Source organism: Epinephelus lanceolatus, chromosome 3, assembly GCF_041903045.1.
Source record: "Epinephelus lanceolatus isolate andai-2023 chromosome 3, ASM4190304v1, whole genome shotgun sequence".
Taxonomy (NCBI): domain Eukaryota; kingdom Metazoa; phylum Chordata; class Actinopteri; order Perciformes; family Serranidae; genus Epinephelus; species Epinephelus lanceolatus.
In genome coordinates, this window is record NC_135736.1 from 25875130 (window position 1) to 25898324 (window position 23195).

Below are 23195 nucleotides of genomic sequence, written 5' to 3' on the forward strand. Positions count from 1 at the left end.
TGGAGCTTGACCCCCATTAGGACTAAAAGTCAAGATATCTCAGCCGCAGCAGCATTGATTTTGAACATTCTTCTCTAAAGTCTATGCAAAACTAAATCTCTTTTAAGGTCACTCAAGGTGACCCTCCTCATTTATTTCTTACCTCTTGGTCCAAGATGAGCCTGTGTGTAGTCGAGACCCTCAGGAAGAGGTCTTTTGTTTGTTCCAGAGTATAGTCTCTAAAGTAGACGGGACACAGTCTATGCGGTCGGGGCCCTGAGGCTGTGAAATGACCTGTCTGAAGAAATAAGTCTGGCTGAACCAGTATCACCTTTTCAGTCTTCTTAAAACAGACTTTTATCAGAGATTATCCTGGCTTTACTCAATTTAGAGTTGTCCTTATTTCTGCTGTGTTATTTGTTTTTATTCTGGTTCAGTTTATTAATGTTTTTGGTCCTCTACTTCTCTACAGCTGCTTTCATTGGCACTGGTTTAAAAAGCTGAAAAGATTTTGTGCCATTATTGCACCTCGCCATTCTTTATAAAAGGTACTGTCACAGAATGGGGGGACGTGGTTATCTCACCATTAAGCTGGCAGTGGAGGTGGTAACGTCAAATCGACGTCTGTGTACAAGGGACAGGCAGCAGGACCTGTGGGTTGCATGGGTTTGACGTTTTGATGGCATGTTATGTGTGTGACCCACCATGGGAGATTTAAAAAGCAGCTAGCAGCAGTTAGCAGTTAACTCAAAGAAGCAGAAGAGTGGCTAAATATGTCTGCAAACTGGAAAAACACTGAGGTCCAGGAGCTCTTTACCCTCCAAGCCGAAGACGAGATCAGCCACCATGTAACAGGGACAGTAAATGATTGGTATTGTCATGTTATGCCTTTAATATGTGAATGAAATGCTGCCGATGTGTATGCTGATGCTGTTGTGTTACACGTCACTCCCATCATGCCTCTTTTGCTTCCAGGGTGCCAGCACGCTCCTCTAAAGACTCTAAAAGGATGTCTTTTTCCATAAATCAGAAAGACAATCCACAGATCTTGTTGTGCATGAGCAGTTTCATGTGGGAACTATTTTCTTTTTGAGTCTGTTGAATGTTTGAAATGTATTTTTGGCCGCTTTAAGCACCACAAACAGTCATTAAGTTCCATTATACTGGAGCAAAGGCAGACATCTCACCAGCCAATATCTGCAACATTCAGCAACTCACACCAAAATAATCTAGATTAATAAATAGCCCTATGGGTAAGGGGAAAAATATGTATTTTTGATTTTAGGATGAACTGTCCCTTTAAGAAAAAAATGTTAGTTGCAGACGAAGTTTTACTTTAATTTCCAAAAGTACTTTACAAATAGATATTATCCCAGTACATTACATTGTAAACTCATACATACAAACACAATGTTATATTATTTAAAAAACACACACAGTGTATATTCTGCCCTCAGATGCTGTGCAGCAGCAGCAGCAGGTGTAAGGTTTTTCTCACTGAGTGCACCGGCAGCGTCACTAGCTCTGTTCACACTGTGCCAGATTCTGGCTGAACTGGTTTACATGCAAATAAAACAGCAATCCCTCTTACAAAACATGGCTGTGAAAAACAATCTGCACATAGTCTCATACCAGGTAAAATATATTTCCTGGTATGTGTAAGGACCGCTTTATAATTTTGATTAAAGCCATGTCTGTCCCAGTGAACAGAAATGTGATGTAATCCCCCAGAGGAGACGTTCATAACATCAAATTTCCAGTGACCCGTCTCTCTGAATTTACCAAGCTTTATAGACAGAATCACTGTCTACCCAGCAGGCACTGTTGCTGCCTGTCACACTCTATCAGCTCCATTTCACAGCCATGTTTGTTTGCCTTCAAGAGCTGTGATGTTACAGAGCATCGTCCGTCTGTCGCAATCATCGCATTCAGTCATTCTTGGGCAATCTTTGAGTGGAAAACATAGCGTACACCAGGGAATGTGTGTGTGTGTGTGTGTGTGTGTGTGTGTGAGAGAGAGAAGGAGAATGTGTGTTGGAGTCATTATGTGAGACTTACTGCACGATAGTTTTGAGTTTGGTCCTTTGTAGAGTCATGATGAGCCATTTAAAGCGTGTGAAACTTTTTCACTGCTTCTTAGGAAAGACTGCCTCTTGCACCATTTGGACAACATTAGATAAGACACATCAACCAGAGCTGTAGCTGAGAAAACAGAGGTCATGTCTTCTTCCTTCTTTTTTTCAGGAAATGTGGGATGTGAAGCATATATTTTAAATTTTATGATTAAAAGTTACACATCGTGGGACTTTGTGCTTTATTTTAAGACTTAGTGCTCATAATACATTAAGTAATAACAATTCATCTGTTTTCCTTAGGAGATTGTAATCTTTCTTGGAGGGGTGAAAGCTCTTAGAAAACAGCTTTTGGACCAGTGGTTCCCAGCCCGAGGGTTGAGACCCTTCAGATGGGTCCCTTTACAAACTTGAATGGTCAAAAAAACATATATATATCTTTTTTTTTTAAGTTGTTTTCTGTGAAATAGTAAGTGGAAGACAATGTGTTGGCATACATTTCTGCAAACTCTGAACACGTCACATTTGCACATTTCATATGTCACATGTCCACGTTTCTAAAGTGACATAACATATAAGCTGGCTTTGTCATTAGAAGGTAGAGGGGATGGTGTGTCACCTAGGTGAGACGCCTGCCAGATCACTGCAGATCACTGTTGGAGACCAACAAACAACAAAACTGGTTGTGCTTCATAAGGCTCAGACACACCAAACCGACATCAAATGTCAACTGTTGTATTGCCTCACATCGCCTGTGTCTCGTCCAAAAAGTTAAGCCTGAACACAGCGCAAATGCCACAGCAAACTCCCAACTAGCATGTATGCTGCTATCTGTGGTCTGTATTCATCATTCAAACAGAGAAACTGGAACACCAACAGGACAGATTAACAATGCTAGTTAGCCAGTTAGCACATAAAAAACACACCCTGGTGTTAAAGAAGAAACAATATTTACCATGCGCTAGCGAACAATGACACAAAATTATTACCAAACATTTCTGCCAAAGAGCAATGGCTAGAAAAAAATCTTACTTAAAATAACAAGTTTGTTTCGATCTCATGCCCCCTTGACTTTAGCCATTTGCTTACTTTCCTCACTTCCATTTCTCTTCTTGTGCAGTGAGCTTAACCCTATGGGCCTGAACGACAATAGTGTGTCCAAATTCACACCTGTTCTTCTCTATTGATTTTCTCTGCGACCGTTCGTCATAGCGAGAAGCCACGCATATAGTGAAACAGCGGAACTGTAGCTTTCCGACAAGGCCAAGCACTTGTCGGTAGTCCAATGTTTTCACAGCGAAAAAAATGATAAAGTTACACTAAAATTATGTACAACAGAGCTTTCATACAGGTTTGCACACACATTACTCTTGGATGGCTTACTTGCGAATGCAGGCTCGCACAGAAATGCCACGCATATAGGCCCGTTTCCACCGCAGGAACTTCGGGGTAATTTTTATGGGGCCAGGGCCGATGGTGCGTGTCTCCACCGCAGGAACCACCCCCGGAGGACAGAGTTCTGAAACTTTTACAGAGGCTAAACAAGTCCCTGCCTCGGGGTAGGTACTCAGAACGGCCCCGAGAAACTCCTGGCTGGGGCTTGGGGATTACTTGGTGCTGATTGGATATACTCAAGGCGGGATGTGATGTTTTGTAAATAACAACATGGTTATCGTAGTTTAGCTAGGCTAACCGTTAGCTGTAAGCGGTGTCTGTAATAACTCATTAAACGGTCCGTGAAAAAAATTTTCTTCCAGTGGATATCTTAGTTACAACATGATTGAGCTAGCAAAGCAGTTTTGTGTTGCTATGTGTGGTATTTATTCAGTTTTGGGAAATCACGATGTCTAGAAAGCATCAGCTGACAGGGACAGCTAACAGCAGCAGCAAAGCTAACATCAGGACGTCATCTCTTAAAAGCCTCCCATTGTCGGATACATGAAACATGAAACTACTCCACTTAGCTCAATCATGTTGTAACTAAGACATCCGCTGGAAAAAATATTTTTTTCACGGACTGTGACCGGAGTTATGACAGACACCGCTAACGGCTAACGGCGTCCCTACTGTGCTGTCATCCCATCACGCTATAAAGCCAGATCAATTGTCTACAAAATAAAAACCTGACGAATTTCTTTACAATCCATTATACAGATCTTGTTATCAGTCACTTCATATAGTGAGGAATATCGTATCTTACCACGTCTTAGGCTTGCGTGTGTTTCTCCCTGTCTATCCACACTTGTAGTCCGGCTTTCAAGATGCAAATATCTCCATGTTGTCCAGTTAACACTCGTCAAACTTTGTATGACAAGACCAGCCACTTCACCTTTGCGCACCCAGACAACTGAGGCCTATGCATGCATGACAGGGCAGTAGTCACCATATTCATTGATATAAAAATTAATACAAAATACAGGCACATAGACAAGCTCAGCCAGCTCCGATTCACCATGAGATAGATGCTCACCGATGGACTGACATTGACTAATGCTGGCTAATTTAAGCCAAAACATGACGTTTTCCTAGACACAATCAAGTGGTTTTGTGCCTAACCTAAACCACATGTTAACCACAGCCCTGTTGAAATGTAAGGTTTTAACATTTGCTACATAATAACATGCAAATGTAATGTATCCATGGTTTTCATAAAAATACCATGCCAACATTTTTTTTTCTGGTGATTGGGTTGGGATACTTACCTTTTTGGGTCACTAAAAATTCTGTAAATGAAGCAATCCGAGAAGGAAAATCACATGAGATATTACTTTATTTTCAGAGGTCACTGTTTAAGACAACCATGTATGGAAACTCTGGGACATAAAACAGTTTTGACATGAAGAAAAACTAACAATATATGTATAACAAAACAGTTTAAAGAATTAAGCATGTTATGATGATTCATGTCTCTTCAAAGTGATCGGTGGTTGTGTGTGTTTGTGGAAATACTAAGATACGATCTCAGTATTTCTAAAATCCTGGCTGCGGCCCTGACATTATCACACACACCACTCTGGTTTGTGCATTTTAATGTTTAGTTTCACTGACAAAACGATGAAAACAGCATGTAGAAGGATAACTCCGATGAGAAACTCAAGCCAAGAGCTCAGATTTTTTTGAGGAGTCAACTTCAAGGAGCAATTTCCATAAAAGCACACACACCGCTACAGAGAGTATTTAGTAACAAAGTGAGGATATTTACAGCCGTCCTTTGTTTCCAGGGTCTGCTTTTCAGTCTTCATTGACCAGATGCCAGTCTCAATTCCACACGTCTCAGGATCACATGTTCGGTGCTTAGTGATATCTCAGGGTTTCAGACTCTCCCTGGAGGATCCAGATACAGGGCATGAAAATGACCATGAGCCAAAGCTAACCATGGCTGGCACTGCAGGGCTAACTTGAGAAGCAGCAGCAGCAGAAGCAGCAGAAGCAGCAGCGGCACTCTAATCCACGATAACTTGCTTTTTTTTTTGCCTATGAATAAATGAAGCTCAACATTCTGGAAAGAATTAGGTCTAGGTTTTCAACCAGCATGATTTCTGACACACCATGCAAATTTGGATTTGGAGTCCCTCCCATTTTTTCTCCCCCAGAACTTTATTGATGAAAATACAATAACACAATTACATTTTGTTATAACAAGAACGTTTAGGGAAGTGAATGAAAGGTACAATCAAAGCTTATGTGGCACTGCCATGCAAACTGCAAAACTTTTGTAGGGGCTCTTTTTGTTTTTATGTACATTTAAAGAAGAGTAAAATGTGAAGCCTTGAAGGAAGATTGCAAATATGGGTGTCATTTTGTACATAAACAACATCCACAAGTGACGTTTCAAGGTGCTGAATGCTCCTCCTCAGACTGCCTGAGGAGGAGCTTTGATAGTTTTAATGTCATTTTAGAAAAACATTTGTAAATAATTTGCAAATGTGTGTAAAGCAATTTTAAACATCTTGTCTCATGTAATGAAAAGCTGCATTAGGTATAAAGATTATGTATTATCTTGTGACTTCTCTTTAGATGAACAACTTGTGAAAGCATCAAAGTATAATCAGCAGTACTGATGTGGAGGTTGTACAAAATTTTAGATTAGGTTTCTTTATAAATAGGCCCCCTCATGATATCAGTCTTGCATCTTAAAGTTAAACTTCCACTAATTGTCACACACCTGAGTGTGTGAAATTTGTTCTCCGCATTTGACCCATCCCCTGAGGGAGCGGTGAGCAGCAGCGGTGCCGCGCTCGGGAATCATTTGGTGATCTAACCCCCCAATTCTAACCCCTGATGCTGAGTGCCAAGCAGGGAGGCAATGGGTCCCATTTTTATAGTCTTTAGTATGACCCGGCCAGGGATCGAACCCACAACCTCCCAGTCTCAGGGCGGCTTATTTGTTTAATGATAATGAGCACATATATGCTTACAACAAATTCATGCTGACTTGTCTACCAATGGAGAATTTGCATCTGTTTGCAAAACTATTGCATGGTCTGTCTTATTTAATGGAAAGAAATATTGTCTTTAAAGTTATTAAAAATTTAAACCACAACCAAATTAGAATCAGTGGTCTAGATAACACCTATTAAAATGCAATAATTAGCATATTCAAAAATACATTTCACAGACAAATAGAGATCACTTCAAATCCTCTAGGAAATTATTTTGGAATCAATTAATTGAAGATAATAAATGGAATAAAAATGGGTCATTACCATATAAATTCTGCATATCCAATAAGGACTGAGAAACACACAAATAACCCTGCAGAACATGTTATCCCCAATTAATTCCGTGCTTCACTGATAATAATGTTAACTGTAGCCTCATTAATTAGAATCACTGACTAATATCAAGTTGAGGACCTTAACATAACATAGTACAAGTAAAAATAGAGAGTAAAATATAACAATTAAATATAGTAAGGAATATGTATCTTACATACACAACCAGATTATGAATAAATAAAATTAAATATTAATAAAATTAAATTTAATAATTAAATAATGACATAAAATCTACTTTTATATTATTAGAACAGTGTATTATTAGTAGTATATTATATATAATATGTATGAATATACGTAATTTGGGTATTTTTAAATATATTAAAAAAAGCGCTTTTTTTTTACACTTTTTAATTTAAATTAAAAAAAAGGTTTTTTTAGCTATATTTTTTCATAGTTTTTGCTGCAGTTTTCTTCGATCCTTTCTACATCTCTTGATTTTTGGAGGACCTGCTTTTATATTTTAATGTGTGTATTTCAGTTATTCTGTGCCACTATCAATCATGGGCATACAGTATCTGTATAAGTGACAGGTGTGTGGAGTGTATGTTTTTATTTTGTTTTTATTTCATATAATTTGTACTTTTGTACTGTTGTATTCTTTGTTAGTCCTAATATTTTTCTCTTTCTCTCTAGCTTCTGACTCTTGAGCTGCTGTAACATGTAAATTTAATTAAAAATTATCATTTTTTTTATGTATTTTTATTGTTAATTAAGTTTTTTGTCAATATGTTAATGTAATGCACCAGTTCCTTGTCGTGAAATATGAATAAATAAAAACCAGATTCTGATTGTGATTATTTTCTCACGTGGATGTCATCCAGGGAGTATATTATTACGTCATATTCGGGCGCCCACTAGCAAACAAAAATGTGCCATCATCATGTCGCGACAGCCATTCTCTCCAGTCGGTGGAGAGTCAGGAGACGAACAAACCTGGCGGCTGTTGAGGAGCCTGTGAACGGCAAATCACTCACAACTGACACGCTGTTTGGTCTCACTGGATGTGTTTTCCCTCCTGTGATGGTCGGACGCCATCGCATGTCGCCCAGTCAAACAACAGAGCCAAAGGGGCGACCAAAAAACACTCCATTTGTCAATTTGACAGAGCAGCTAACGTTAGCGGTGTTTTACTAGCCAGCTAACATTACACGAACACGGCTTGTAGAGGCTAGTTAGCTCCCCCAGCTAACGTGCTAGCCTCTGTTAGTTACAAACACTTGACTTGCTGCTGGTGGAGGAGCCGAGGAGCGAAGAAGGAGCGTTTTAACCTCACTGGAGCCTGTGCCGTTAGCTTCACCAAGCTTCAAAGGATATATCTCGGTTTGGATACACGACCAAGAGGAATCACTGGAGAGGCCTGCTGTCTTTGTTCACCTCCACATTTCTGAGGTAAATACAGTATAAAATCACAAAGTGCAAGATCATAACTGGGGGATATTGTAGCGATGGACCAGTGGAAGTGGGCCTAGCATTAGCCAGCTAACGAGTAGCTCCTTCGCTAGCTGAGTTAGCATTGCTAACGCTAGTCAGCTTAACGCACTTCTGTTGATGTGGAGCTTGTTGGCTTTTTGAAAGAAGTTGTCGGTGTCAGGTTCAGCTCTCAGTGGCCGATCGTGCTCTGTCGTAATGTTTGCATCGTTTGTTAAAACAATCTGACCGAGTTTGGGAAGTGTAGTGGCTCACTTCGCTGCTGAAAGTTTGGCTTTAAAACAGGCTGCACAAACTTGAGTCAAACGCTGCACTGAGAGAGAAGTTCAGTCCGCATGCAACACGTCCATTATGTGATAATAATAATAATAATAATAATAATAATAATAATAATAATAATAAACGTTATTTATATAGCACATTACATGGGCTGTAGCTTAAAGTGCTAAACAATAAAGTGACTAAACAACACAATAGAAACAGGCAAGTGCAAATTCTGCAGGATTAAACCAAATAATCACATGAATAACAAACAGAAGAGGCAGCAGTTAGCAACAACAGATATGCTAAGAATAAAACGTGAGAAATAAAGTTAAATAAAGGCATAATAAAATAAAACAGAAAGAGTTTGAGTTAGATAAAGGCAGTGCTTAATAATGCATTTTCAGTTGTTAAAAAATGCTTACAGAGCTTTCATCATCTTCTGCAGCCTTAGTGTTTAGAAACACTTTTAATTCTGTCTGAAGTCTCATCTTGGTTTTGATGTCATTTGGGATTGTTACCTGGGTACTTGTGTCACTGTATACAGGATTTTGTTTATCAAGTTCTAGATTATTAAAGTTTCTGATTATCTGCTGCAGTGCAGCCTTGTCCTCTTGATATCCAGCAGATCTGTCATGTCTGTACTGACCGAGCTTCCTCAGTTGTTGAGGATGAACCCAGCTTGGTTTCTCGCTGCTTTAACCACTCAGGTCTCCATATACTATTTTGTAAAGGAAGACCAAATTACAACAGATTTTGTCCTCTGCATTATTTACTTTACTTCATCAAGTAGACCATCATTATGCAATTTTTGTTTTATTTTTTTGTTTGTTGACTAATTTTAGTCAAGGATGCTCCTGCACGGTCTCTCAGCTGCCAGATTTCCATGAGAGTACTCCAGCTGGCAAATTCAGGTTTTTCAGAACTGGGAAAAGGTTTCTGATACCAAGATATGATGTTTACACGTGCTTCATATAACCAGGATAGTGCTACAGCACATTCACTTTCAACCTGAGTTTAACCTCTTCACTTCATGTCTTCAGTAGTGAAATCAGTGGGCGTGTGTTCACACAAACTCACGTCTGGAACTGTTCATTATGTATTACTGTTATGCATCAGAATTGCACAGAATTACATTACATAAGTAGTACAGAAAGTTTTGGTTTCACTTCTCTCCACACTCTGATTCTCTGTTGTCTGATCATATAGTGTCTTTCTTGTGTGCAGTTTCTAGTCTGGAAGTTCAATTTAAACTTCAACTTCAACTAACAGTGAAATAAATTACAATCCCTAATGGAAAAGACAGTTCACTGAACAGGTGTCCAAAGCATGTTAAACCAAGGTCAAAAGGAGGGGTGTGAAGGCAGGTCAAATAACACACGTTGACACAGCAGGCACAGGTTTAACCTTCTTCACTGTGTCTGTTTCAAGATTACTTTGTCTCCAGGGAAATTCGCCTTGGACATAAAGGCCACCACATAAACAGACACAGTGCAGAAACACAAGTAAAGCATAGCACAGACATGTGCAAAAATAAAGTGCATGTGTGCAACATAGCTCCTCATTTTACACCACTTTTATGTCCTGGCTTTAGAAGATTCACTGATAGAGGGCAACCCAATCACCAGAAAAAATGTTTGCATCATATGTTTCTGAAAACCACAGATGCGTCACATTAGCACGTTATTTTGGAGCGGATATGTTGAGACTTTACGTTTCAGCAGTGTTTTCGGTAACGCATGCTTATGGTTACGCATGAAAACCACTTGGTTATGGTTATGTAAAGGTAATATTTTGGCCTTACATACCTGGTTTTGGGTGCACAGTCCCGGTAGGAAATGCAATGTCTTGGTAAAAAAATACATCTGCCTTACAACGAAATGCCTGCGCTTAGAGGCTAAAAAAGCATGTGAAAATACAGCCAGCAATGGCTCGCTAAAACACAACCACTTTTGTCTACAGCTTGGCAGGCTTCTCGTCTAGGTAACATGCTGTCTACAGTCCCCTTCTCCTCCCAATGACAAAATTAGCTTGTATACTATATCACTTAAATTTGATATGATGTGTACGAAACATGAAAATGTAAAGTGTTTGTGGTTTGTAGAAACATGCAATGCCAACATTTTCTTCTGGCGACTGAGCTGTAGAAGGATGACAGAGTTTTTATATCTTCTCCAGTTTGTAATTGGACTCTGTCATCTACCTGATGGGAGCAGTTTGTATTCCGAATACAGGACATGAAAGATGTTGTAGACTAGTGGCTCTTATTTCCTCTCCAGAAGATGATTGCTTTGTCCCCACCCTACCTGCCAGTTGAGTGAATTCACTTGGCCTCTCAGGTCTGAGCCTGTCCCTCTTGAGATAGGAGTAAGGAACATCTGTCTCTTGGTCACCACAAGTGGTTTTCCATGCGACAGAAACAGCATGGTAAAATGTGTGGGTTACCTTGAAGGTCTGAAAGCTGTAATAAGAAAACAATGAAAGGAAAGAATATATAGATGATGCTTTTTCTGGCAGTTGTCTTTTGTATTTTGGGCAGTATCTTCAAGGACAATGTCAGATGAGAGTCATGTCTTGACACAACATCCTCGAGGTGAGAAATTGAACATTTCTTTTAGGCTATATAACACAGATTGCTCAAGCTCCGTGTGATGATGCACAGAGCCAATCCACAGAATCCAACTGTTTACACACAGTCAGTCAACTCGTAGAATAGATACTTTACTATTTGCTTTTCAAATCTAAAACTACTCCGAGAAGACTTTTTCCTTTTTAGATAATTTAAAACAACTCTCTGTAAAACCATCATGAGAAGTCAACACCTCTCTGAGACAGTGTCAACAAAAGCTGAACACAGAGAGCTTAAAGACAGGGTTTATTTCAGTGCTGTTGGTTTGCGTTGGGCTTTGAAGCAGTTACTTATTTTAGTGAACATTTTTAGCAACATACTGTCAAGAGGTGCTTTGGAAGGCATTTGTGCAGCAGATGAAGTAGTCTGGACAGCCAGCAACATTTGCAGGTTTCCCACTTTATGCTGGGAATCTGGCTTAATTTGTTGAAGTTTGATATTTTGGCTTTTCATCAGCTTCAACAACCTACTGTACTTCTGTTACAAACACAACACTACTGACTATTCATCCAAATAAAAAAGAAGTTTGGTCCTAATTTAACAGTTTTGTGATTGCTGAGTATCAGATGAATCTATATGTATATAGACTTTGTCTTTGTCTTTGATAATGTGCCATATACTGTGTGCACGCATGTCCTTAGAGGAGATATTAGAAGAGATCCATTGAGGACAACATGTTAGTCACAGTCACCAGAAATAAGTTTCTTTATTTGATTTATCGTCAACAGACAAGAACCACTTTGTTGTCTGAAGTTCAGCCCGTTCAGTTTCACCTTTGGCTTGATAAAGCAGCAATGTATTGAAAGCTCATTTGAAAAAAATAGAAAAATCATATCTGTACTAGTACTTTGGAATCTATAGTAAGTGTGGGGACTTTGGTTTGATCTCAGATACTAGTATTTTCATATTTTGTGCCCTTGTGGCATGCACACTCTTATTACTGTTCATCCGGTCATGGTCCAGTAATTGATAATTTTGCATCCTAGTGTGATGAATGAAAGAGGCTGTTTATTATCCACAAACCAAGCAGCTACAGTTTTTTATTACCCACAACAAGTCAAACTACTCTTTATGTATCCCTCTGAAAGTGCATGAACATAGATTGAACTCTCAGTTCATTGTATGATGTCACGCGGGACATGTGTTCCTCCATCTAACCGTTAAGACGATATAAATAAGTGAGGATTAGAGAAGTACGAAGATAGGCTGGCGATACCAAGACAAGAATGGCATATTTTCAGTTCATGTGGATCAGTGTGATGAAATACTATTTTTCAGGCTGTGATTGTTGCTGCAGGCCCTCAGAGAGTGAGAGATGAGGGGTATCCTAGACTTTGTTTGCAGAAAGCTTCACATTCCCACACTCCTGACTGTTGCCGCGTAACTGACCCCAGGGCCTTCCTAAAACTATTCTCATATGGACAGTGAGATTTCCTGGCTTTGAAGCTCATATTGACAAAACATGAAGGGGGGGTATGAGTGAGTTTGGTTATTGAGGATGTCAACAGAGGAGACATGTTTCAGGTGGCGTACATTCCTGGAGACACGACTGGACTTTTTAGAGTTAGAAACAATTAAAAGCACATTTGTAACCTACATGCATAAGTGAAACTAATAATTGCCAATAAACTCTGTGTCTTTGTTCATCAGGCTTATTTTGTGGAGCTGGGTTGATAAGATATTCCCTGTAGGCAACAGGGTTTAAGCTACAATTAAACATATATAATCTTGGATTTCTGGGGAAACTGCTTTGATACAAAAGTTTCTTTGGATTTGTTGACTATTTTCTCCTGATTTTGCTGCTTTATACCACATCTCTTGTCACTGTTATCTCATCCGGGGATGCTTTATACAGGTCTTTCCTTTTTTAAGGCAAATTTTTTGGTTTTCGTCCTTCTTTGACCAAAGAGAGAGAAACAGGAAACATGAGGAAACTTGCAACTAGGACTGCCCCCTCTAATGCTTCGTTCATGTGGAAACAGGGAGACTGTAGACAGCAAACCCCGTATCATTTTAGTGGACGAGAACAGGATGGTAAAATTAGGCGAAGCCATCTGAGAATATTGGCAATGGTAATGGTAGATGGCAGCATGGCAGGCTATAACCTTTTATAAAGCAAGACTTGTCTTAAACCAACTTGTAAGTACAAACTAACTAACGTAAATAGCAGTACAGTGACGGAAATGAAAGACAGCTCTATTCTCAGCTCTGCTGCTAAATGTAAGCAAAATTGGCCACAACCTCTTCCATCGTTGCTCAGTATGTTCAACTCCATGGTTAATATGAACAGGACTTTGATAACTGAACTATGACCACGACACAATCTTCTTTTTTCTTTAACTGGGTGGAAATCCAATATCTGGAAAGCCAGATATTCGGCCTAAACTAGCTCGAAAAATTGTGATTGGGATACTTTCAACAGAAGTCTGCAGTCACAGTTGAACGAGGGTTGTTGGGATTATATGATTTGTATTTTATAGATTTATTGATTATATACCTTCATGTCACATGTAGCTTACAAGTGAGGTTCATGCTGTCCCCTAAACTTCCCTCCGTTTTTTGTCAGTCCCTCAACAATTGAGAAGGCATTACAGGTGGTCCAGGGCAAGAACTTCTCCTACTAGTGCGCCCTCTGTTAAGTTGTTGTCATGTAAATAGACGGTGTAATTGTACAGTGGCGTCCAGTTTTTAGGAGACAAATCAGGAACACTTTGGCAGGATATAGAACAATGAGATCTGGAGTACATGGTCATAGTAGGATCTTTCAAAACAAAGTGCAGACACTACCGTTTGGCATAAAGAATATCTTCATCAGAGTCTTAAGAGACTATGGCAGTGTAGATGTTTAAATTTCCTGCCATACATTGGAAATACCCCCAAGTCAACAAGGATGGCGAGGACCATCTGGTTTATGGTCGTGGAGGAAGTGGAAAGGACGAGGAGGTCGAGGACCGAAGAGAGAAGCATCTGTGTTGAAGTGCAGTGCTTTAGTAACGCAGTGAGTGCAGTCTGATTAGAATGGGCAGTCCTCCAGACCTTTTGGGACCCAAAACAAGGTTTAGTGAAAGGGACATTTGGATGAGTGATTCATGACATCCGCTGGATTGGGGGAATTGACGAGGGTAGTTTGATGAGCATCCACAGTTCAGAGAGGAGAGAGGGGAAGGGACTGAGGGCACAAGTCAGGTCCTCTGGTCAAGATGAGTTTGAGGACTTGGGAGATTAATGATTACGATGTCAGAGTTTAAAAAAGCAGTTAGATTTTCAAGTGATGAAGGGATGTTTTAGCTGCAGAGCTTGAGTTTAGAGGGGAGAGTGAAAGTGGGAATTGTTATATGAGTCAGTCTTGTTAAATGTGCCACTTACTTTTTATCCATTTTAATGAATTCAGACAATCATGGGGTTGTTGAGGATGGATGTGCTGCTCTAGAGGAGAGAGGACAGGGGATAGAAAGAGGATGAGAGAAGAGATAAAAATGTAGATGTGAAGGAATTGGTGGAAAAAGAGAGAAGACCAAGTGGAGGAAGTATAGTGAGTGTGGTGACTTATTTAGAGGAGTTAGTAAACTGGGGAATGGAGAAGGAAACAAAACATGAAGCGAAGCAAAAAGATTAGCGGAGCAGCCTCTATAAAAGTCCAGCCTGCCGTCAGCATTGTGTGTGTGTGTGTGTGTATGTGTTTGTGTGTGCGTGTGTGTGTGTGTGTGTGGGCAGAGGCACTTGAGAGAAAGTGAGATCAAGGAAAGAGGAAATTAAAGGGCTTTTCTGTGGGGAGGTCCAAGTCACCTTGAAGAGAGAGGGATCTCCCATCTCCCGGAGATCTTAAAGAAAAAAAAGTCTCTAAGAAACCCATCAAGTAGGACTTCAGGGCAACAGCAGACAACAACATCAAGGAGGGTGGAAATAAAGGTTAGGCTGCAAGTAGGTCAAATGTTTGGATTTTATAACACACACGTTAGGCCTTTTATCTTCCTTCCCTCCTCCAAAGCAACTCTCTAGCCTCCCAAAACTCCTTATTGCTGCGTCCAGAATCCCTCCTCTGTTCATGCATTCAGTACTCCTTACCTAATAAGCACTCAGGAGTTTACTCAAAAGTGAGCAGTGAATTTAGGTTTTGGAGGCTTGTCATTTTATTTTATCGCTGACAGGTTTAGAGTCACACAACAATTTTTGGATCTATAAACTCTGAGGCATTGCATTGTGGGCTTGTTAGCAGAAAGTAGCCTAATTGCCATGGACAGTATTATTTTAACTTCCTTGTGTTTTTAACCTAAAATTTCACACTCATTTTGGACACTCAAAAGCTTTAAGGGTAAATTATGTACACAATATATTTTATGGGGTTTTAGTTTGGCAACAGCATATGTTTTTGCTCTTGATGCATGTTGGCTAGCTACTTGCTAGCAGTAGGAGCAAACAAGTCGCTAATGGTGTGATGACGGGCTGATTACTTTGTGTACGGATAGCTTACTTTAGTTCAAAAACAGTATCGTGTTGGGGATTTTACAGGAGGTAATGAAGAGAGATGCATGTTAGAGGCAGTTGCTGCAGAAAAGCCCGTGACAGCCTATAAAGATCCATTATTCTTTTTGTTAAATCATGCTTTTTCTGTGGCGTGGTATCAAATATTCTGTGGTCTGGTTCCAGTCGCTGGTCTGGAGTTGACAGTCCCTGATCTCTACATAGCCACATGAATGTGAGGCATGCTTACACTAGCATCCACACTCAGTAGCACCATGGCTTCATCTCACCTGAGTACATTTGAAGCATTGGGAGACATAGGTACTTGCAAGCGTAATATTTAGTAAGATTGGGTAAATACAAGGAATGGGCATGAGTACTTGAGTACACAATTTGGGTGTCAGTATTAGATCAACATACAGAGTAGGTGCCGCCCAACCTCCAACAGGTGAACATGACTTTTCTATTTTTTTGTCATTTAAAATGGGTAAAATCTTATCATGAAACACTAGCAGACTACAGCTGCGGGAGTTTGAGCTCTGTGCTTGGAAACATTGGTGCGAGTTTACCTGCAAACACACACAGTGGCAGGGCTAACTGTTTGCATCACATAGCAAACATGCCCTAACGGTCATTAATGGGTTTAACAACAGAGTTGTGCTGTCTTGGTGTTGATGTAAGTTCGATTGCTTGGAGTCGGAAGTTCGTGATGTCTTTGGTGTCAGCTTGTGCTAACCTGGCAGACGTCGAACTGACCGTGAGCAGAGCGGCTTGGAGATGGTCTTTTGGTGCTTTGTCTAACCTATGTAATGGCAGTAACAGAAAGTTTATAGAGTTTTCCTATGTTAACTTTGGATTTATGGTTTAAAAGGTAATTAAATGATCAATAAATGACATTTAAATTGCACTTGTTGGCCACTTTACATTCCACAGTACGCTAATAATTTAATGAGCGTATTCTTACTTAAAATGCTCATCCCTAGTAGTTGTAGTTGTTATGATATGATATGTAGTCTCAGCTGTAAGGGTATTATATTTTAGCATCATGGGGTTGAATACTGGAGGGAAACTATATTGTTGGTAAATGATGTGGAAGGTGATGTTTTCAGATATTAATCAGATAACGTTCTGTAACACGGAACCTGTCTGATTGAAATTACACTGAGTTTGTGAGTTATGTAAAGTTGTTGTGTCTGTCAAAGAAAAAGTTGTCAGTGTTGAGATTCATTTCACAGTTATAATTTACCTGAAACTTTTTATGTATTCACTTCTCAGGCCTTGCTGTTATTCAGCACTCTAGTATTGTATACTCTTGTCACACTTATGAAAAAATGAAGCTCCATATCTTAAAATTTAGTATTTCTTTGTTTGTTTTATTGCATGCTTTCATCATCCAATTCCTGCATCTATACTGCTGTTATCAATCATGTGATGGTATTTTCTGGTTCGTGCTTCCTTAATATGCTTTCCTAATGAGTTTTCAGGGTTAACTGGAGATTTACAGGCAACTACAGCCGAGCGTGGGTGTGTTCTGCAGTTGTGAATGGCCCTCTGCTCTGTATCTGTGAGGCACAAGGAGCACGTTAATAATTCAGTGCTGTGCCATGTAGCTCTGAGTTGGTTAATGAACACAGAGAGGAATCTCCCAGGCATATTGCTTTGATGTGGGCTATACGGTGAACGCTGTGTGACATAGTGGGGGGACGAGAGGAAGTCGCAGATTGGGACATAACAAGTCAATAGTGGATATATTATAGTTCAAAATTATGCTGTGGCAGACAGATTTTAAACTAACTGAATACAGATAGGAGAATGGAGCAGAGTCTTCATCCTGTCCTAGGAGAGACACCTGCTTTGTTTCTTGGTGCTGAACAAGCACATTTTTAACAGTGCCAGTGTCCTTTCACTCATCATATCTACAGGAACACAGTGTTAGCACAAAGAGCAGACCTTCTAGCTGTAGTTTTTTGACAAATTTCTCCGAATAGAGTCCACATTTGTGGATTTGAATCAATAAATTCACATGTTTGAATCATCAATTAATCTGTACACCCCCACAGTTTTAAGACTGAAGCGGTAACCAGTTCTTAAAATGATCAGTAGTGATAGACAATATTGGTGTAAATTACAAGTTTCATCACAGTACAATACTATATAGCTTCTTTGGACAACAATACAACATTTGCTGATATTATGGGATTTTGTTTTGATTCAAATCAAGGTCCTGTGATAGGGTTGTAATGGTATGAGATTTTCACAGTACGATAACCATCTCAGAAAATATTGTGGTTTCACAGTATCACAGCATTACAGAAATTATATCATCAATGACCCTTAAAGGACTGAAAATGGAAGTGTTATTGTTGGTTGGACAAATGTTTTATTACTATAATTGAAACATTTTGTTAATGGAAGTATCCTTTTTGAAGATAACAAATAAAGGGAAGATTCTCTGTCCAGTTGCATATTTCTTTTTCGTCAACTTTTATATCATGTTATACCTTAAAACCGGTATATCTCTGCAGCCCGATCCTGCGATCAATATGAGATGATATCAGTTAATATCCTGTCTTTTCTTTAGCTGCTTGCCATGCTCTGCCTGGCACTAGGCCGCTAGAACTGTTTTAATGTTTAGGAGGGAGGTGTGCTTGGACAGAAATGGTACCTTGAAAATTTCACAATAAAGGTGGCATGTTTTAAAGAGGACAATATGTGTTGATGTTATTACTTTAAATTGATAATATTTGATTGTTGATTATTGAATTGGTACATCGATCCAGATCAATGTATTGATCTCCTAATGAGTAATATGAAAAATATATTATTGTATGTAAAGGCATGTATGTATCATCTGTGGTAACAGTAATTTTCTGTAAATTCAATTGAGGATCAGTTTTCAAATAAATGAATTAGGCCTAAACATTTCATCAAGTCAGCCTCCTCACTTAAAATCTACAGTAACTGGTGTTTTTGGCCACATAAAAGCAGTGGGTTGTGAACACAGCATGAACATGTTATTAACTTTTAATTTGATACAGCTAAATTATTTGCAGATAGTTCTTTATTTACACATTTGGCAGTTAGGGTGCAACATTATCATTTCTTTGGTTTCCTGTTTATGGTGATGAATATAAATCCAATATTCACTCTGTTTTAGCTCTGTTTTTGGTCTCTACCAACCCCTGAGGGAATTTTTTAGCTCTTTAGCTGCTAAATGCTCAACTATGTTCACCAGCTTGTTGCTAAAAGTATCTGTCTGCTTCTTGATTTTCTGCCTTCTCGGGCAAAAAACAAGGTTATGAGTGATAAGAGTGAACCAAAACGGTTAACTTCACTTTCAGAAAGCTAAACAGTGATCTGAAACTCAATATGAAGCTCAGTCGGAGGCTCTGCAGCCTCTTTTCTGTAGGTTTATCTTTAGAAGAGTCCTCATTCACATTGTTGTCATTTGATATAGTATTACAAAATATTTAATATAGCTCCTGTAAATTAGGGCTGCACGGTATATGCGGTAGACGGTAGAAATGATAAATTGATGAAATGATAAATTTGGCCCACGGTAGAGATTTGCACTCTACCGTCCTATCGTCGATGACGTCATCGCACCTGCCTCAGTGTGAAAATGGCTGCGAGCATAGAGACAGCGGAGCAAGAGGAGCTGGTTCATGTCCGTGATTTAGCATAGCACGTGCAACATGTGTTGCTGGAGAACTTGTGAGTGAGTGAGTTAATGTTTTATGAACAGCCCCGGACTTCTCAGACTCTTTTAGCGACTTACCGCTCAGAGGGAACACATTCAGTGTCTCCTCTGGCAGCAGCACAGCGTCTCTCCCTCTCCTCTCTCGCCGTGCGCACACGGGAGTTGGTTTTCGGCAAGAGAGTTTGTCATAAATCTTTGGTAATGTAAACCTATGTGATGCTAGGGGCTCCACAAAAAACGTGAATATGTGAATGTGTGATAGTTGTGGTATCATAGCAGCCTGTCACAGGTTACAGCGTGATGATTAGAGGAGAAATGGCAGAGCATAAAGGTCCAGGTGGAAAAAACACAACTCAGTCATTTAGGATTTAGCTAAAAGAAGGAAATTACCTTTTGATATAGATCCCAGGGGACATTTTGCACCATAGAGTACTGGGTTTTAATTTTGAGTTTTGAGATCTGCATTCTGCACAATAAATGCTCTAAAAAATACATTATATCTTTGCTTTTGTTTTTTTTTTTATCAATTTAGCTTTGCTAAAGGACTACAAAACCCATTCAGAAACACTTCTATTATAACTTTTACACTTAAATTTATACCGCGATATATACCGTTACCGTGAAGGGATTCGATTTATACCGTGATATAAATTTTAGGTCATTCCGCCCAGCCCTACTGTAAATTCAAGATTACCTCAAGCATTTCTACTCATTGATTGATTATTTAGTCAATAATTTAATACAGCCAACTATAGATAGAGTTATAATGAAATAATGACATCACTGGTAGTTGGTTAATTTCTATTGTCTCATGATATATTTTTCATATCACCCAATAGGCTACTAATCAAAAGTTTAATTAGTATTGCTATAGTCATTAGTATGAAGCCCTTAATGCATTCATACTGACAGCAAACATGGGTTTATATCATGTCACAGTGTTGGTGTGAAAGCGATATGAGTAGCTCCACAGCACACAGATGCATCTCCTGCCTTGGTGTGATTCGCTATCAGAGGCTCTGGGGCTTTCAGCTCAGACCTTTTCCATCTTGCCTTAATACAATTGCATCTCTTCACTGCCACCCACAACTCATTCCCTCTCAAATGCCCACCAGTCCTTCTCTGAGACTGCAGCAGAGGTGCAGGATGAAAACCATTTGAAAGGAGGCCTCTCCCAGCAGAGGTCCTGTTGGCATGGAAACGCCTGTCTTTGTGAATGGAGGCTTCTTTTACACGCCTGGTCAGAGGTTTCCCACTGTCTCATGGTCCAAGAGGACCCTGTCAGGCTGCTTACAAGCAATAGTTTACCTTTACAAGTTCACCAAAACCTGAGTTTATATTGGTTTTATGGTACTTTATGGTTACGTTCTTTGTTTTCTAAAGATTCTTAACTGTTGATTGTTTGTGTGATTGTGTTCCTGCAGGTTGTATGTTTTAGTTTCCCCATTTGAGGAACACTAGAGTGCTCTCATTCATCTGGGGCTCACACTAAATATATAGGGGGAACGTGGACCTGAAGTTTAAAGAAACCGGACATTCAAAAGATTGCTGAATCAAGCAGGGAGTCCTCTTTGTTTCTTTTGTATGTGTTCAACACAATCAGCCAAAACTCTCAGGATTTCTCTGAACTGGTTCCATGGCCTACAAATCAGTTTTCAGGCGGAAGAATATATGCTTGTTTGGTACAGACCCCAGCAAAAATCACAACATCTCTAAAATCGCAACTCACAGTGCAATCACAATATCTGTCAAAATAATTGATTTTTTGTTTTGCATATCGGCAGCCCTAGCATCTTGTTCATGGATTCTTCAGTTCCTACAATTAATGCTGTTTCTTTTTAGTCATACAGTTTGGTAGATATGTCTGCCGGTAACAACTTACTGGAGGAAGAAATAGAAATGTTGACCAAATTAGGATTACATTTGCTTTAAAAGTAGAGTAAAAAATAATTGGAAAAAGTATCTTAAAACATTTATTGCCATCTTATAAACAATTGCACTTTGCTTTTACAATCATAATAATCACTTATCTAATCATTATCACTTCCAAATATTGTAGTGTCCCTACCTGCCACTACAGAGTCAAATGTTGAATAGCTACAAATTAGTAATTAGCAGATATTTCATCAGTCCAATAGAGGTCAGGAAGAACAAACCCACTAATGAAAAGAAAAGAGTATATTGTTGGTTTTCTATGCAGTCAGCCACGTCATTTTTCTAAATTAGACCGTGACAAGATGCCTTGAAGGAAAACCACCAAGTGTGTATACTCTGTGGAGCAGGACAGAGAACCACTGACCTGATTATTCATTTCCAAATTCAGTTTAATCAACTAAAAAGCCAAGGTCACTGCAGCATCCCGTCCTTGTCTTTTCTCCGCCACACAGGTGTCTGCAGCTGGCACACTCCTCATCGTCTGCCCTTCATACTATTTCCAAATTGTGATTAAAAAGTGTGGTTGCGCTGTTTGGGGTAAATAATAATTTCTCCCATAAATGTGCACTGTATGGTAGAATTTTGGCCATCCAGCTTTAAAATTGCCAAAACCAACCTAACCATTTAAGGCAATTAAATCTAAAACATTGTATTTAGGCTGTTTGTGGATTCAGTACAATTTTATGACTTTTGCACTGTGCAGTTTGCCAACACAGAAGTCGTCTCAGTTTGAAGCTTTGTAGATCACAGTTCTCTGGCCCACATTCCCTTTTCTTCTGGATGAATTATTTACTGTTTATCAAAATTAAAGTAGGTTGGGTCACGCTTACTGTAGCTCTAAAATGCATCTGATTTGATCCCAAGTTGACAGCTTTAAGTAGGTGTGAATGCACCCAAAATGCTTGAATAGCATGCTCAATAAGAAGGCAGTTTTAATACCTGCATTTAAGTTTATTTTCAGTCTTAATTCCCATAACTGCATTTTATCCGGTTACTCTTTAGATCAAAGTTAAATAACAGGTTATTTGGGTGTCACAAAGAAGTAAAGGCACCATAGGAATGTGTTGCATTGTCATGGTAGGATATCCTCCCTCAAACTTGACCTGGGTGGCTTTCCGTTGGGGATGCAGGCAGCTGGCAGCTCAGTTAAAGTGCCTTTAAGTCTATTAGAGAGGATAATCCTTGAGGGAGAGTTGCAGTGAACAGAAGGAGCAGGCAAAACAGTCTGTCAATTCACTTTCCTCACTTTTACCATCTGATTGTACATCCCCTCCCGATGCAGCCTATCGCTCTCCAACACATGGCCACCATATGCTTTCCTCATTACTCCCTAAAACGAAAGACGGCCTCCCTAAACAAGACATAGAACACGGAGGAAAAGCAGTGACGTGACCTTAAAGTTTTATCTCTCGTCCCAACAAAGTTGCCATAAACGATCTCTGAGGTACATTTTTTTGACATTACAAGATGAAAATGAACAGGCATGTTTTGTTTATGTCTCTGCTGTTGCTGTGTCTTTTGTAACCCACAGTTGTTTTCTCACCTTTTATTGCTTTCTCTACATTCTCTCTAGCCTCCCACCTTCCACCCTCGGTGCCCCTGGCTCGGTCGGTGGCTCAGCATCACTTCAAAGGGGAAGGTCTGTGGTGCTGCAGATAACAACGCTGTACCCCCAAGCACAGGCAAGCTTTTCCAGAGCCCCTACACAGTCCCTCGACTGACAAGGTTCGGCCCCTTCTGTGTCTTGTAGGAAACTGTTTCAGTTACTCTTGTTTCTTTGCTGCTGTTTCTAGTGTTTTTTTTCCCTCTAGTAGCTTTTTGGCTGATGTTCTGTGAGCCTCGGGCTGAAATATACACTTGAATTGCATTGTTGCCTAACAGCATTTGTGTGTACACATGGAACTTGAAAAGATGAAAGGTTGAAGCAACTTGTTGGTATTTTGTTAGTA

The 23195-nt window shown here is 39.6% G+C and overlaps 1 protein-coding gene and 1 long non-coding RNA gene across 3 annotated transcripts in view; one reads left to right on the plus strand and one right to left on the minus strand.

Moving 5' to 3' along the window:
* Positions 1-4964: 4964 nt before the first annotated feature.
* Positions 4965-22859, minus strand: LOC144462466 (uncharacterized). Its single transcript, XR_013490762.1, has 3 exons — positions 22790-22859; positions 14517-14576; positions 4965-5375 (listed from the first exon to the last, which is right to left on the minus strand). It is a non-coding gene; the product is annotated as an uncharacterized LOC144462466 (long non-coding RNA).
* Positions 7717-23195, plus strand: part of fbxw7 (F-box and WD repeat domain containing 7) — a 164367-nt gene continuing 148888 nt past the window's right edge. The window contains exons 1-2 of one of the 2 annotated variants that reach the window (XM_033624669.2): positions 7717-8221; positions 22820-22971. The gene's annotated coding sequence lies outside the window, so the exon portion shown is untranslated. The remainder of the gene's footprint in view (positions 8222-22819; positions 22972-23195) is intronic. The other variant, XM_033624670.2, reaches the window with a different exon arrangement.